At 52.9% G+C, this 12,390-nt stretch overlaps 1 pseudogene across 1 annotated transcript in view; it reads left to right on the forward strand.

Annotated features, from left to right (window-relative positions):
- LOC311165748 overlaps positions 1 to 12,390 on the forward strand; it is a 39,555-nt pseudogene that overhangs the window by 22,085 nt on the left and 5,080 nt on the right. Inside the window, exons 21-28 of the transcript in view lie at positions 2,236 to 2,360; positions 3,239 to 3,357; positions 4,485 to 4,708; positions 6,637 to 6,704; positions 8,859 to 9,091; positions 9,895 to 9,995; positions 11,239 to 11,374; positions 11,881 to 11,985. The product of the transcript in view is annotated as an uncharacterized misc_RNA (transcript). The remainder of the gene's footprint in view (positions 1 to 2,235; positions 2,361 to 3,238; positions 3,358 to 4,484; positions 4,709 to 6,636; positions 6,705 to 8,858; positions 9,092 to 9,894; positions 9,996 to 11,238; positions 11,375 to 11,880; positions 11,986 to 12,390) is intronic.

Genomic DNA, 12,390 nt, shown 5'->3' on the forward strand with positions numbered 1-12,390 from the left:
GATGCCATACAAGGAAACAAACATCTCAATGGACTTAGTTAAAAAGCAGAAGAAAACAACCTATGAAAAGCTCCTCCATGCCTTCTCTTTTCTGCCTGTCAGGTGCAGTAGTGATTCATTGAGAGGATGGATCTAAGAGGGTGCGAAGTGTCTGAAGGAGCAGCTGACAATTAACAGAGAAAAGGCCAAAACTGAGCTTTCCAGCCCCAACTCTTGGCAGTGGTTTTCATTTGGTTATGACAGTGTCGGTGATGTCTCCTTGCCAGCTCTTCTGTCTGTGGGCTCAGGGAACAGCTTAGTGCTGTTGGCTGAAATTCAGAGGAGTTAAGTTTATCTGTAGAGCTTGTGTCCTTGGGTCTTGGGGAGCCAGATCTGTGTGAGAGACGACTGCTACAGCAGGAACAGAGGAGTCTGGTGGGGACAGCCCAGGGATGGAGGAGATGCAGGGGCTGATTTGCAGTCAGTTTTTCAGTTGTGACAACCGAGTCCTGAACTTGGCTGGATCCTCTTCTCCTGCTAATTTGAAAAGAAGAAGACACCTTCTTTCTCAGGCAAGCCCTGAAGTCACTCCCAGAAATGTTTATTCTCATCCTGCTATGTGAGGGCAGGAGCATGGAACATGGGGCAGAAGTGGGAAGGGAATGGAATGGAAGGTAGTGCTGAAGCCTGGCCAGGGATTCCCCTAACTGTCAGCTTCTCTGTTCTCATGAAATTTCTGGCACAAGACTAAGAAAAGGATGCTGTGCCTTGCCCCCAGCAGGCTCTGCTCCCCCTGAGCCCCAGCAGAGCTGCAGCAGTGCTGGCATCAACCCCGGGGCAGAGGCAGAAGCCCGTGCACTGATCTGGCTCTGGGGCTGCTGGGGCCTTGTCTTTCCTGCCCTCCCTCCAAAATCTCACACCCAGCACATCAACATTGCTGGCCCAAGGCTTCTCCATCAGCCAGCAGTGATGTTCTCCCCAGTGGGAATGGGAACAGCTCAGCCCATCACTGCAGCAAGAGGTCCTTCATGAGCAGAACCTGAAGCAAGTTCATCAGCTGTCACTGCTGACATGAACAAAGCTCAGCTTGCCAGAAGTTCTCTTTGTTTTTGTGTGTGATGCATTCATCACCCAAGTCCCCAGAAGACACTTTGAAGTGACAGATTGAGCAGCAGCAAAGCACCAAGGCCAGGAACTTTTGTTTCCTCAGTGGGGCTGTAGAAGATCACAAAGCCCAGCAGCTGCTGGGCAGAAGCACATTTGCCCTGAGCTGTCCCTGAGCATCAAAGCACAGAGTCTGGTGTTTGTCAGGCAAGAGCTCTTGCCCTGGTGACCAATCCTGATTGCTCCTGGTAAATCCAAAGTGCACCAACACATCTGCATCATTATTTCCAAGACATTGCCCAGAGTTTGTCTGCTGGGCCAAGCAAACAGTTTCCAGCCTGGATGACAACCCAGAGTCCCAGACTGCATTGCTGGTAAATACACAGAAACCTCCTGTTGTGCTTCCTTGATGTGCTCCTGCTCATGGTGCTTCATTGAGCTGGGATTGGACCCTTCAGACTGTAAATGGCATCCTCCATCTGGGTCTTGTGTGCATGTCACTGTATTGCTCATATCTGCATTTGCACTCTCTCAGAGCTTTGATTGCTCTGATTTCTTGGAGCAGCTTTCATTGCAATGCTGATAAAATGTGTCCTTTTTAGGCTAAATCAGGATGTTTTCAAGGGAAAAGAAACCAGAGAACCACACTGCAAGTTCCACAGTAACTATTCTTTGGTCTTCAGGGAAAAGTTCCTTCTCCCTGTCTGATTCCTAGGCTGTAATCTGCCAGGACAGGGAGTGCCCTAACATTTGCATCTCCTGAGATGAGGTTTATAGGCAGCAGGAAAAGAGAAATTCCTGAGGCAGTCAGTGTCAGGTTGTGCATGCAGATAGCTCTGAACGCTCTCTGTGCTCTTCACAAAGCATTCTGTGATGGGATTTCTGGCAGTGGGACCCTTGAGGCTCATGGCAGAGGGCTGGATGCAGAGTATGGGGGAACTGAGGTCATTTTCCCCAGAGGATCTGGTGAGGGCTGGATCTCCTCAGCAGTGGCTGCGTGGCTGTTTCTGATGCTGTCTGTCCTGGCTGTCTTCTGCTGCCTGTGCTTGGTTTGCTCCCTGCTTGCCCAAGGCAGCTGCAGAGAGCTGCAGTGCAGAAGGAATCTCCTGGCCAGGTGTCCCCCCAGCCCTGCTCCCTCTGTCTGTGTTGCAGTCCTTTCTGCGTGGTGCCGGCCACAGGAGCTCTGGGCGCTGGTGACACCGTGCAGGGGACAGTGGGATGTCACCCGCGGGCCAGCGGTGACCCCTGCGGCTCCCTGGCAGTGTGCTGCAGCACAGGTGAGTGCTGGGCCCTGCAGGGGCACAGGACAGTTCTGCACCAGGGCTCCCTGCTGTCCCGTGCCCTGCATTCCCTCCAGAGGTACCTCCCTGCTCAGCTCTACCCCAGAGCAAACTGAGAACTCCTTGGTGTTTAGGGCCTTGAGAAAGTGGATCCCCTCTCACAGGCAAAGAGTTTGGACTCCTGTTTTGCTGGGAGTTGCTGAGGGGAGGAAGGAGGATCCCTGATTCTCCACTACCATGTGGCTGTGCCTGGCTGAAGTTTTCTTTGATTCCTGGGCAGTGTTGTAGGGGAGGTCTCCATCAGCCTCTCTCCAGTGCAATGGATTTCTTGCCCACCTCTGTCCCATCTGCTGCTTCTCCACTGGCTTGCCACAGAGCCTTTTTCTAAGTGGCCCTTACACAGAGATGTAGTTTCTGCCTAAGGTTATTTTCAGACCCTCAAGTTCCTTTTTTGTGACAAATCCAAATAAAATTTTCCCTGTCCCCATTTCTCAGGCCATTCATGGTGTTTCAGACCTCTCACATCTATCTCCCATTTCATTTCTAGACTGAGGAATCCCATTCAGTCTTCATATAGAAGCTGCTCTGTACTTACTAATCTTTCCTTTGTCCCTTTTTAATTTGATTTGCAATGCTCCAGCTAGGTTTTTCAGATCAGAACCTGGATCACCTCTCAGTGAGCCCGAGGAATGGGTTAGAAATTAGAAGTCCTCCCCAAGGGATATCTCGTGAGGGAAGAGAAGGGTCCATATGTTCTCCTGCAGCATCAGGAGCTGCTTACATCCAGCTCAGAGTCAGGGACTGGCACTGAGGCAGCCTGGAAAATGCAGTGTAAGAGAGGGAATGATTGTACTGCAATGGACATCTCTCCCCAGGCCGTGAGAGCAGGCTGCCCCTGCAGCTCAGAGGGGAAGGCCAAGGATCCTTGGTTGAACTCAGCTCTCAGACTCTGGACCTTGGGAACATTTTTGTCAACACCCCTCATGTCTCTGAGGTGAGCAGCAGGGCTTGGGAGGGATCCTGATGGCTCCTGAGGCAGCAGCAAGCCTGGTGGGGCTGTGGAATTGCTGCCAGCCTGGGCAGCTGTGAGCAGGGAATATTTGATGTCCCGCTCAAATCTGGGGGCTCAGAAAGGTGTGTCTGTTGTTCCTGAAGCCCCAGTCCCTGCTTTTGGGCAGCCTTCCTTAGGGCTCAGCTGGGAGGCTCCCTGCACAAGAACCCCTTGGCACATGAAACCAGCACTGGCTCCAAAAGCTGCATGTTCAGAGGCTTTTGTGGCAGTGCCAGACACAAGGCACCTTTGGGCTGGGCTCTGCAGAAGCAGCTGCAACAAACTGGCTGCCTTTGAGATTCAGCCCACTGCAAACAGCCTCCAGCCAAGTGTCTCCTGCTTATTGCTGCAAGTGACAGGAAAGCCTTGGGATTCTCTCCCTTGCTGGCCAGTCGCTCACCACACTTCGGCCTTGGTGCATCTCTGGCTCTAGAAAGAGAAAAGTGTTCCTGGGAATAAAGCAAAGGATTTTCCTACCTATTTGCCTCCCCCACAATAGTGTCAAGTTTACAAAAGCATCATGAAGGAGAAAGTGAAGAGGTAGAAAATGAGGCCCTGCATCATGGCAGACACTTTCAAAAGCTTGTCTGGGGAAGAGAAAGACACCCTGAGTTTTCTTACCAAAAGATGGTGCTGTCTATACATTTTGGTGCTGATGCCTCATTCCCAGTGTATTGTTTTCATGGTGTGGGAAAAGGTGAATGAGCAGGTGGTGCTGTTGGAGCTGTGCTAAGTGGGGCAGCAGCAGCTCTGGGGTGATTGACTAGGCAGCTGCAATCAGCCCACGTTGCTCTCAGGGCCAGCTCTCAGTGAGCTTGGTGATGCTGAGCAGAGGTGCATTGCTCTGTGTGCATGGGCTCAGCCCAGGGTGACTGCAGTTCTGTGGAGTTCTCTCTGCTCTGCATGAAAACCCAAAGGCAGAACTTGTCCTGTTGTCTCTTTTGCCTTCTGCCACTCAGCAGCACAAAGCATCTTCTGCCTTTTCTGGGTGTTCATGGCATCATGAGACAATAACTCCCAAGAAAGGAAGGTTCCACATGTATTTCCACTTGGCTTTCTTGCTGCTGCAGGTGAAACTGATGAACCAAGGAGCTCTGGCTGCTCCCTTCAGCTGTATCCCTTCAGCCACCAGCATGGGCTCCTGCTTCAAGTTTGCACCCTTGGAGGGCATCATTGCAGCAGGTGGGAGCCAGAGTGTTCAGATCTCCTTCAGTGCCACCGTGTTGGGGAGCTTTGAGGAAGAGTTCCAGTTCCAAGTGGCTGGATCTCCTACGCCTGCCATCCTGACCATCAAGTAAGGACCCTGGGAGCTGGGTGGGCACATCTGTAGCTGTGTCTGGGACATCCCGCTGCTACCTCATGTTGGGCTGGAGCAGAGAAAAAAGGTGTTTCCTGGGGTCTGAATCTCTGCTGTGATGCTGGCATTGCTTTAGTGTGAGGATGACTCCTGCCCTGGGTGGTAGCTGGGAGCTGGAATGACTCCTCCCTGCAGGGATCTCCCTGTGCCTTGGGCCATGGCAGGCAGTGGGATGGATCAGCTTTGGGCAGCAGCTGCTCTGGGATGTCCCACCTGAGCAGCCAGCAAGGCTTCCAGGGCTCTGGAGATGGGCCAGCCTGGGTGATTGTGCAGCAGCAGCAGCAGTGTTTGTAAAAACTTGTGTTAACAATCCATGGCAGATGGGCAGCAGCAGGCTCAGCTCACCTCTGGCAGCCCTGCTGTGGAGGAAAGCTGTGCTTGCAGCTGCTGTGCACAGAGTGCTCTGGTGCCTCCTTGGCACAGGCAGGAAGGGCTGATGTGGGAGTCAGGGAAGTGTGCATCAGGAAGTGTGCCAAGGACTTGGGCATCCTCGCGTGGGCTGGTGCCATGGCAAGAGATAATCCTGGCGCAGGCAAAGGGAGAAGGGCTGATCCCAGGGGAGGCAGAGCTCAGTGCTCAAGAGCAGAGCAGCGTGAGGCCTTGTCCCTGCCAGCCTGAGCCATGTGCTGCTAGGATAATGTAGTGGGAGCAGGAGAGCTGATGCTGGCTGCTCTGCAGCTTTGGAGCTGGGCTGCTTCTGTGGGCAGGCACTGGCTCAAGGCAGTAAAGAAATGAAAGCAATCTGCACTGGATTATACCAGAGATAAGGGAGTTGGATAAAACAGAACAAGGAAGTTATTACTTAGCAAGAGAAAAGTGGTGAGTAGGTGTGCCCATAGTGGAGAAACAATGATGCTGGCTTTGTTTTTTAGGAAAAGTGCTGCTTTTGTATTTTGGAAATCAAGAGGGAACATTTCACCATCAAATCATTGATTCTCCTCTGTCCCTGCCCCAAAGTGGCCATGGGTGTTTCTGCATAAGCAGCTTTCTCCTGGGGCAAGGGCAGGTGTCTCTTGTTGAGATGTGCAGAGCAGAGCCAGGGGCAGTCCTGTGAACACAACAGAAGGCCCAGGTCACTGCTCCTTGATTTGGAACCAAAAGGCAGAGTGGGCATTGATTGGCATCAAGCATGAAATCAACTTGTGAGTGTTGTGCAGCTTCAAGTGCTGATTTCAGTGGATGTTGGTGACTTGTGGAGTCTGTCTGCTGAGTTGAAGGAGAGCTGAGGTGCTGTGCTGGATTCAGGACACCCTGGTTTGGTTGTTGAAGCTGTTGCTCTTGGCTGTGCCAGCTGGTGCACTGCTGACAAGCTGGACCTTTCCTCTAGGATTCATCTGTCCCCTGGCTAGAGCTGTTGCTGCTCTTTTCAGAGGATGTTTGGGAATGCCCTGGATTCAAGTCTCCAGAACTCTGTCTGTAATGATTGTGTGGTTCAAACTCCCCTGAGTAAGCTCCTCCATGGGAACAGCGGTTCCAGCTAAGAAGGAGCAAAGCAGGGAACCTGTGGCTGGAAGGGCTGCCTACAGAAGTTTGTGGGGACACCTTTATGTCCATCCCATTGCAGATGGGGAAAGTGAGGCACAGAGCCATGTCTGGGTGTGTGTTGAGGGTCCTTCATGGGAGCACCAGCAACCCGGGGTCTTCTCCTGCCTGCCCTGTGCCCAAAGCCCATCTGTGGCTGTTGGCTGCTGGCCACTTGGCTTTAGCTGCCTCCTGTGCACAGGGCCCTGTGCTGAGCACATGGTGCTGTGTTGGTTGGAAACCCAGGGTGCCCTGAGCCCAGGTTTTGTGCCCCCGAGCCACGACAGCCGGGCCTTTGCAATTCCTTTAACCGAGCCATTTCCTCCTCTGTCCTCGCCCTCCAGAGGCAGCGTCACTGCTCGGAGTTTGCACTTCGACCTCCCTGAGCTCGACTTCGGGGACATCTCCTTTGGTGAGTGTTCCCTGGGCTGGGACACAGCGTCAGGGATCTGTGCCTTCCCACAGAAAAGCCTCCCTCACTCCTGGTCTGTCCCAGCAGCCTCTCCAGGCTGTGAACTGCAGGGCTGCTGCTGCTGCCTCGGGTGGCATTTTGCCCTTGGGAGATCCAATAGAAGCAAGGAATAGAAAGTCAGTATTTTCTGGTGTCTCTGTGCTGCTTTAAAAGACAGATGTCTGCCAAGGGAGGTGAGAATCTTCCTGCGATGGAAAGATAAGCCCCTCCCTGCAAATTCTTATACCTTTGAAATGACAGGGCTCCCAGGGAGAACTATGGGAAAAGGAATAACAGTTCTTTCCTAGACTGTCTCAGGAGAGCACAGACAAGAAGGCAAGAACAGACGTTTCCCAGGCACCAAGTCCCGTTTTTCCCCTTTGGTGGAGTTGCGGTCCCAGAAAGAGGAGCTGTGGGCTCTGGCAGGGCAGTGATTCCCTTCCAGCCGGTGGAGGAAGGAAGGGAAGGGAAGGAAGGAAATGCTCCTTTTGCACACTCCCCAAGGGCAGGGGGCTGTTGGCAGTGCGGAGCAGCAGCAGGCAGGAGCGGGGCAGGCAGGGTCGATGCCAGCGCTGAGCTGCAGCCAGGGCAGTCCCGGGGCCAAGCACACAACCTCCCGCAGCAGCAGCGGCCGAGCTTCGGTCCCCGAGCGGGAGGAAGGGAAGCTCCACTCCCTGCCCAAGGTCAGTTCTGACTGCACAGCCGCCCACGGCATCATGCCACAACTCCCAAAAACCCCGAAGGGAAAAGCCCAGCCCCAGGACCAAAATGCCCCAAAACCCCTCTGCCCCTTCCCAGACCAAGGGCAACATTCACTGCCAAGCCCAAACCCAGAACAATGAAGTTCATGACCTTTTGAAGGAAACTCATTGCCTTTGCTGAGCTGCTTCTTCCCCAGCCTGCATCAGCATGGGGGCACTTGTCAAGTTGCCTTTTGAGGAAATGAAACAAGAAAGGCAACAGATGGAAATATGGTTCTGAACTAGGAGATTGATCCTGCTGAATCTGATTTCATTCCTAAGATCTCTCCAGCTGAAGGCAACTGTTGTATCTTTGCTTCTTTGTAACTGTTGGCTGTTGTGTGCATGTGCTGAGCTCAGTCTCATTTGAGGTTTTGCCATCTGGGTTTGTCTTTTTGTGCCTCTCTTGCCTCCCTGCTGGAGTCACTGCTGGAGCTGGCAGTGGTCACTTGAATGGGCACAGAGCAGCTCTGGGCTGCAGCTGCAGTTGTTTTTTCTGCCCATATGTGTTCCAGTGAGTCTTGGTGAGCAGGCCTGGGGAGAAGTCTCCTCCCTACAGAACTGGCCAGCCCAGCCAGATGTGCACTGCAGAGCAGGTTGTGGCTGCTCTGCGGGCTCTGCAGGACATGCCCACCATCAGTGGCTGTATCTCTGGCTTTGCAGGATGGAAAGCAAATCCCAGAGCTAAAGTGGGGTCAACCCTTGCAGGCAGCAATCCCAGTGAGCAGCATGGGTGTGATGTCCCCATTTGTTGGGTGAGGTGGGACCTGGTTCCTCATTGCTAATCTCAAAGCAAGGCTCGGGTGTGCCCCCAGTTGAGTGGCCTCTGAGCTGTCACGTGCTCAGTCTGTTTGGCCCAAAGCAAGAGATGCCTTAAGGATCCTGCAGAGAGAAGCTGCTTTAGGGTGCTTTGCCTCACATTCTAGTTCCTGATTCCATCCTCACTTTCTTTTGCTGTAGCTTCTTCTCAATGACAACACACTGTTTATATATCTCTGAAAACAGTGGGAGTGTTGGCAGGCTTCCCAGGAAATTTTCCAGCTTGAATTCTCAGAGTAACTGCTGGGTCTGGGTGCACAGTCATCACTGAGAAATAAGTGGTGCTGGTTTGGGGCAGGTGAGGGAGCTCCTCCCCATGCCAAAGAGAGAAGCTTGCAGTGTTGAGCAGGGCTAGGAGTGGGCATTTTCAGGGCTGCAGTCTGGAATCCATGTCAGAGGGAACTAAGTGACGATTAATTCCTCATGCAGCTTCTCAGTGAGCTCTAGTTCAGATAATAAAGAGCTGAACTCCAATCCCACGTTCATCCTGGCAGGATATTCACCCCAGGATCATGCCATAGTGGGTGCCTGACTGGATATTTGTGTCCTTTGCCAGGCTTTCCCTACACCCAGCGCCGTCGCCTCACCAACAGCTCCCCGGTGCCCCTGACGTTCCAGCTTCGCATGTCGGACGATGGCACGCAGCCGGCTGTGGACAGCGTGGATCAGATCCGCAGGGACAGCGACCCAGCCTGGAGGAAGGGAATCCATTTCTATGTGGAGCCCAGGGAGTTCACCATCAATCCCAGCCAAGGGACCATCCTCCCCCAGGGCCACCAGGACATCGAGGTACGGCAAGAGTGCAGCCACAGACGCTGCAGCAGCAGGGCTGAAGCTGCACTGGAGTGTGGGAGGGCTTCAGCTCTGGTGCCAGCTTTAAGCATGCTGGGAGTGAGAGATCTGCACTGCTGGGAGGCCTCTGCTAGCTGCCTTACTCGGGATGTTCTTCCAGGAGCACTGTTTGGTTTCCAACATCATCTGCTGTGGTCACATACCTTATGGTCAAGGCCTGAAGCCATTCTTGTGTTTTTGAGAGCAATTGATTTGATTGCAAGTGGGCAGAGCAAAGATGAGGGCAGAAGGTGGCTGTTAGAGAGATGTCATTGTATAAAGCAGTTAGCTTTTCTTCTTGGTCTCATTTCCCCCCTCCCGGGGAGCAGAATGATTTGTGTTCACTGCAGGAATCTCCAGTGGAGACAAAATATTCTGCAGCCATGAAGTGCCCAGCACCTGCTGGGCCACCCTTTGCCTTCAGCTTCATGCTATGAAGCTGAACTCATTGTGTTCAAGTCAGATTTCCTCTGTATGGATGTCATTGTGGTCAGATGAGAAATTGGCCCCTTAATTTGAACACAGTGGTGCAGAGAGCTTTAGTCTGACGTTTTAATGTAGCTGAGCTGTGTCCTGATAGCAAGGTGTGTTTAACAAATCTGGTATTGGGAGAAGGCTTTTGTTCCTCTCAGACTGTGCTCTACACATGGAACAGCAGAAGAATTGTGGCCAAATCCTCCCTCAAGAACTGAAAGATATCACGCATGGGTGTGTAAGGAAGCTTTTGTAAGGAAGAATTTCCTGTCCTTCTCTTCCACCAGGTGACCCTATGTTCCAACACGGTGATGGAGTTCTACAGGAGGATGCTGGTGGATCTGGAGGGTATTGGCAAGGGAGTGGCAACACTGATCATCACAGCCAGGTACCAGCCCTTGCTGGCCTCCCCAGGCACTGCCTTGCACAGGCTTTGCTGGCTGCAGCTGCCCAGGAGAAGTGCTGCTCAATGGCCTCATGTTGTGCCAGCTGGACATGAGAACAGCAGGGCTTGGACAGCAGCCTGTGGTGAAAAGCAGCCCTGCTCACAGCCCAGCACGGCCCTGGGCCCTCATCTAAAGGGAGCAGGAATGATCTCATTTATGGGCTTGGGTTCTGGTGCTTGAGGTGGGCCAAATTTGCCGAGGGCCTCCTCTCCTTCTTGCTTCAAGAGGTGGAGTTGTGCAGGTTGTGACCAGCGTGCATTGGTTTGGGCCACAGCAAGCAGCGTGCTGAGAGTCAGGGTCTGCTTCTGTTGATGAGGGCACATGGCAGGGGGCAAGTGGCTCCCAGCAAGTGCTGAGGGCAAGGTCTTAGGAGGGGAAAGCAGCCCTGGATGTGGCAGGTCAGCTGCAGTTTTTCTGCTTCCCTCTGCTTGCCATTTGGAGCTTGAATGTTCTCAGAGTTGAGACCAAAAGTGGTTGTTGCTGCAGCAGAATTGCATCCTGCTGTGCTGCTGTGGGTGCCAGCTGAATGGCCAGAGGGCTGCAGCTCCTTGGTGCTGTTCCCTGTGCCAGGCAGAGCCATGCAGTCAGTGCCTGGGCTGCCATTGTGTACAGCAGGTGGAGCTGGGGCCAGTCAGTGCCTGGAGCTGTGGAGTGAAGGAGCAAGGGAGCTGCAGGGCCTGGGAGGGGGTGATCAGCCACTCTGGAGGGCAGCTGGTGTCTCGTGGCCTGCAGGGCTGGGGCAAAGAGCTGAGTTCTCAGGCAGGGCAGCAGCACCATGGGAGAGAAGGGAGTCATTTTTACTGAGACACTGGAGCTGTGTGTTCCTTGAGCCTTAGTGAGCCCTGATCCTTGTTGGGAAGGCTCCCCCAGAGCTCGTGGATCACTGGGACTGTGACAGGAGTCCTTGCCAGCCTCCTTGGGTGAAGGAGGGGCTGAGGCAGCTGTGGCCCCAAGTGCTCTGCCTGGGGCACTTGGCAGCCTCTGGGTGCTGCCTCTCAGGGTTTGGCCCTCCTTGACAAGACCCGTTGGAGTGGGAAGAGGTAGAAGGCAATTTATCCCTGTAGGGCTGTTAAATGTCCATTTGACAGTGACCAATGTTTTCTGCTCCATTTCCCAATCTTTGGGGGTAAATGTTCTCTATTCTCTCAGTACCTCTGATTCCCCTGGGGTCATCTCTTTGCCCAGATGTCTGGTTCCTGAGCTCCAAGTGTCCAACCATGTGCTCCAGTACGATGAGTGCCAGCTGAAGGTGCCCTATGAGAGGAAGATCCTCATTAGGAATCCCAGCCACCTTCCAGGCTGCTACGGGCTTATTCCCCAGGTTTGGCATCACATCCACCTCGTCCTGTCAAATACTATTGAGGGATTGTACGGGGAAAAAAGGCTTTGGATAAGACCTTGTTAATTTCCATTCAGTCTTCAAGATCTGCTGAGAACAGGATCCTACCCAAATGTAAACTTGAGGAGGCAGTTGAAGCTCCTTAAGAAACAGTTGATGTTCTAGTCTTCAGGGTGTTTTCTTGTGGGAGATCTTAGAGGGTTGTCAAAAGCTGCTGCAACCACAGACAGCAATGCCTGTGCTGGCAGCCTCCTTGCAGGATCCCCTGAGAGTGCTGAGTCTCCAATTCTTGCATCTTGTTTGTGCCTTTTACCTTTGTCCAGGGGAGTTTTAAACGTGTGTGTAAGTTGCTGTTGCGGTGGATGTTAAGGAGTCTGAAGTTTCTTCAGAGGTGCCTCTGAAGCTTTGTTTCATTCTGTCCCTTCCAGAAACGCAAGGAGGACTCTGCTGTGTTGTACTCCAGCCCCAAGCCCTGTGGGATTGTCCAGCCCCAGAGCACAGCAGAGATCCCCGTTGTGGTGGAAGTGCAGGCGCCGGGCGAGCATCGTACCAGTGTTCTCATCGGCGTGTTCGGGGATGAGAGAAACCCACGGGTGAGGGCACGGGGAGCTGTGTGCCTGTGTGCAACTGCTCCTGGCAGGGGGCACAGGGCACAGGGATTCTGCTAGGGAAAACAGGCACAGGCTGCTGTGGGAAGGACAGGAGGGATGGGTGGCACAAACAGCTCGTGCCTTAGAGGTGGGAATCTCAGTGTCTGACACAGAATGGAGTTGGGCACAGCTGGAATCCAGGGTCATTTTAATTCTTCATTCTTTAAAATGCTGTTAAATTTGGAAACATCTGGATTAAAATGTCATCTCTGTGAGCACAAAAGAGGATGTCATAAGACTTCTGGGAACCTTGAGCTTTCTGTAAAAGAAAGGAAAGCTGGCATTTGAAGAGTGGTTGCAAAGATTGAAACTTATATTAAGACATATGGAAATGATGATGCCAAATTC

The sequence above is a fragment of the Fringilla coelebs genome, assembly GCF_963513975.1.
Source record: "Fringilla coelebs genome assembly, contig: SCAFFOLD_38, whole genome shotgun sequence".
Classification (NCBI taxonomy): Eukaryota; Metazoa; Chordata; class Aves; order Passeriformes; family Fringillidae; genus Fringilla; species Fringilla coelebs.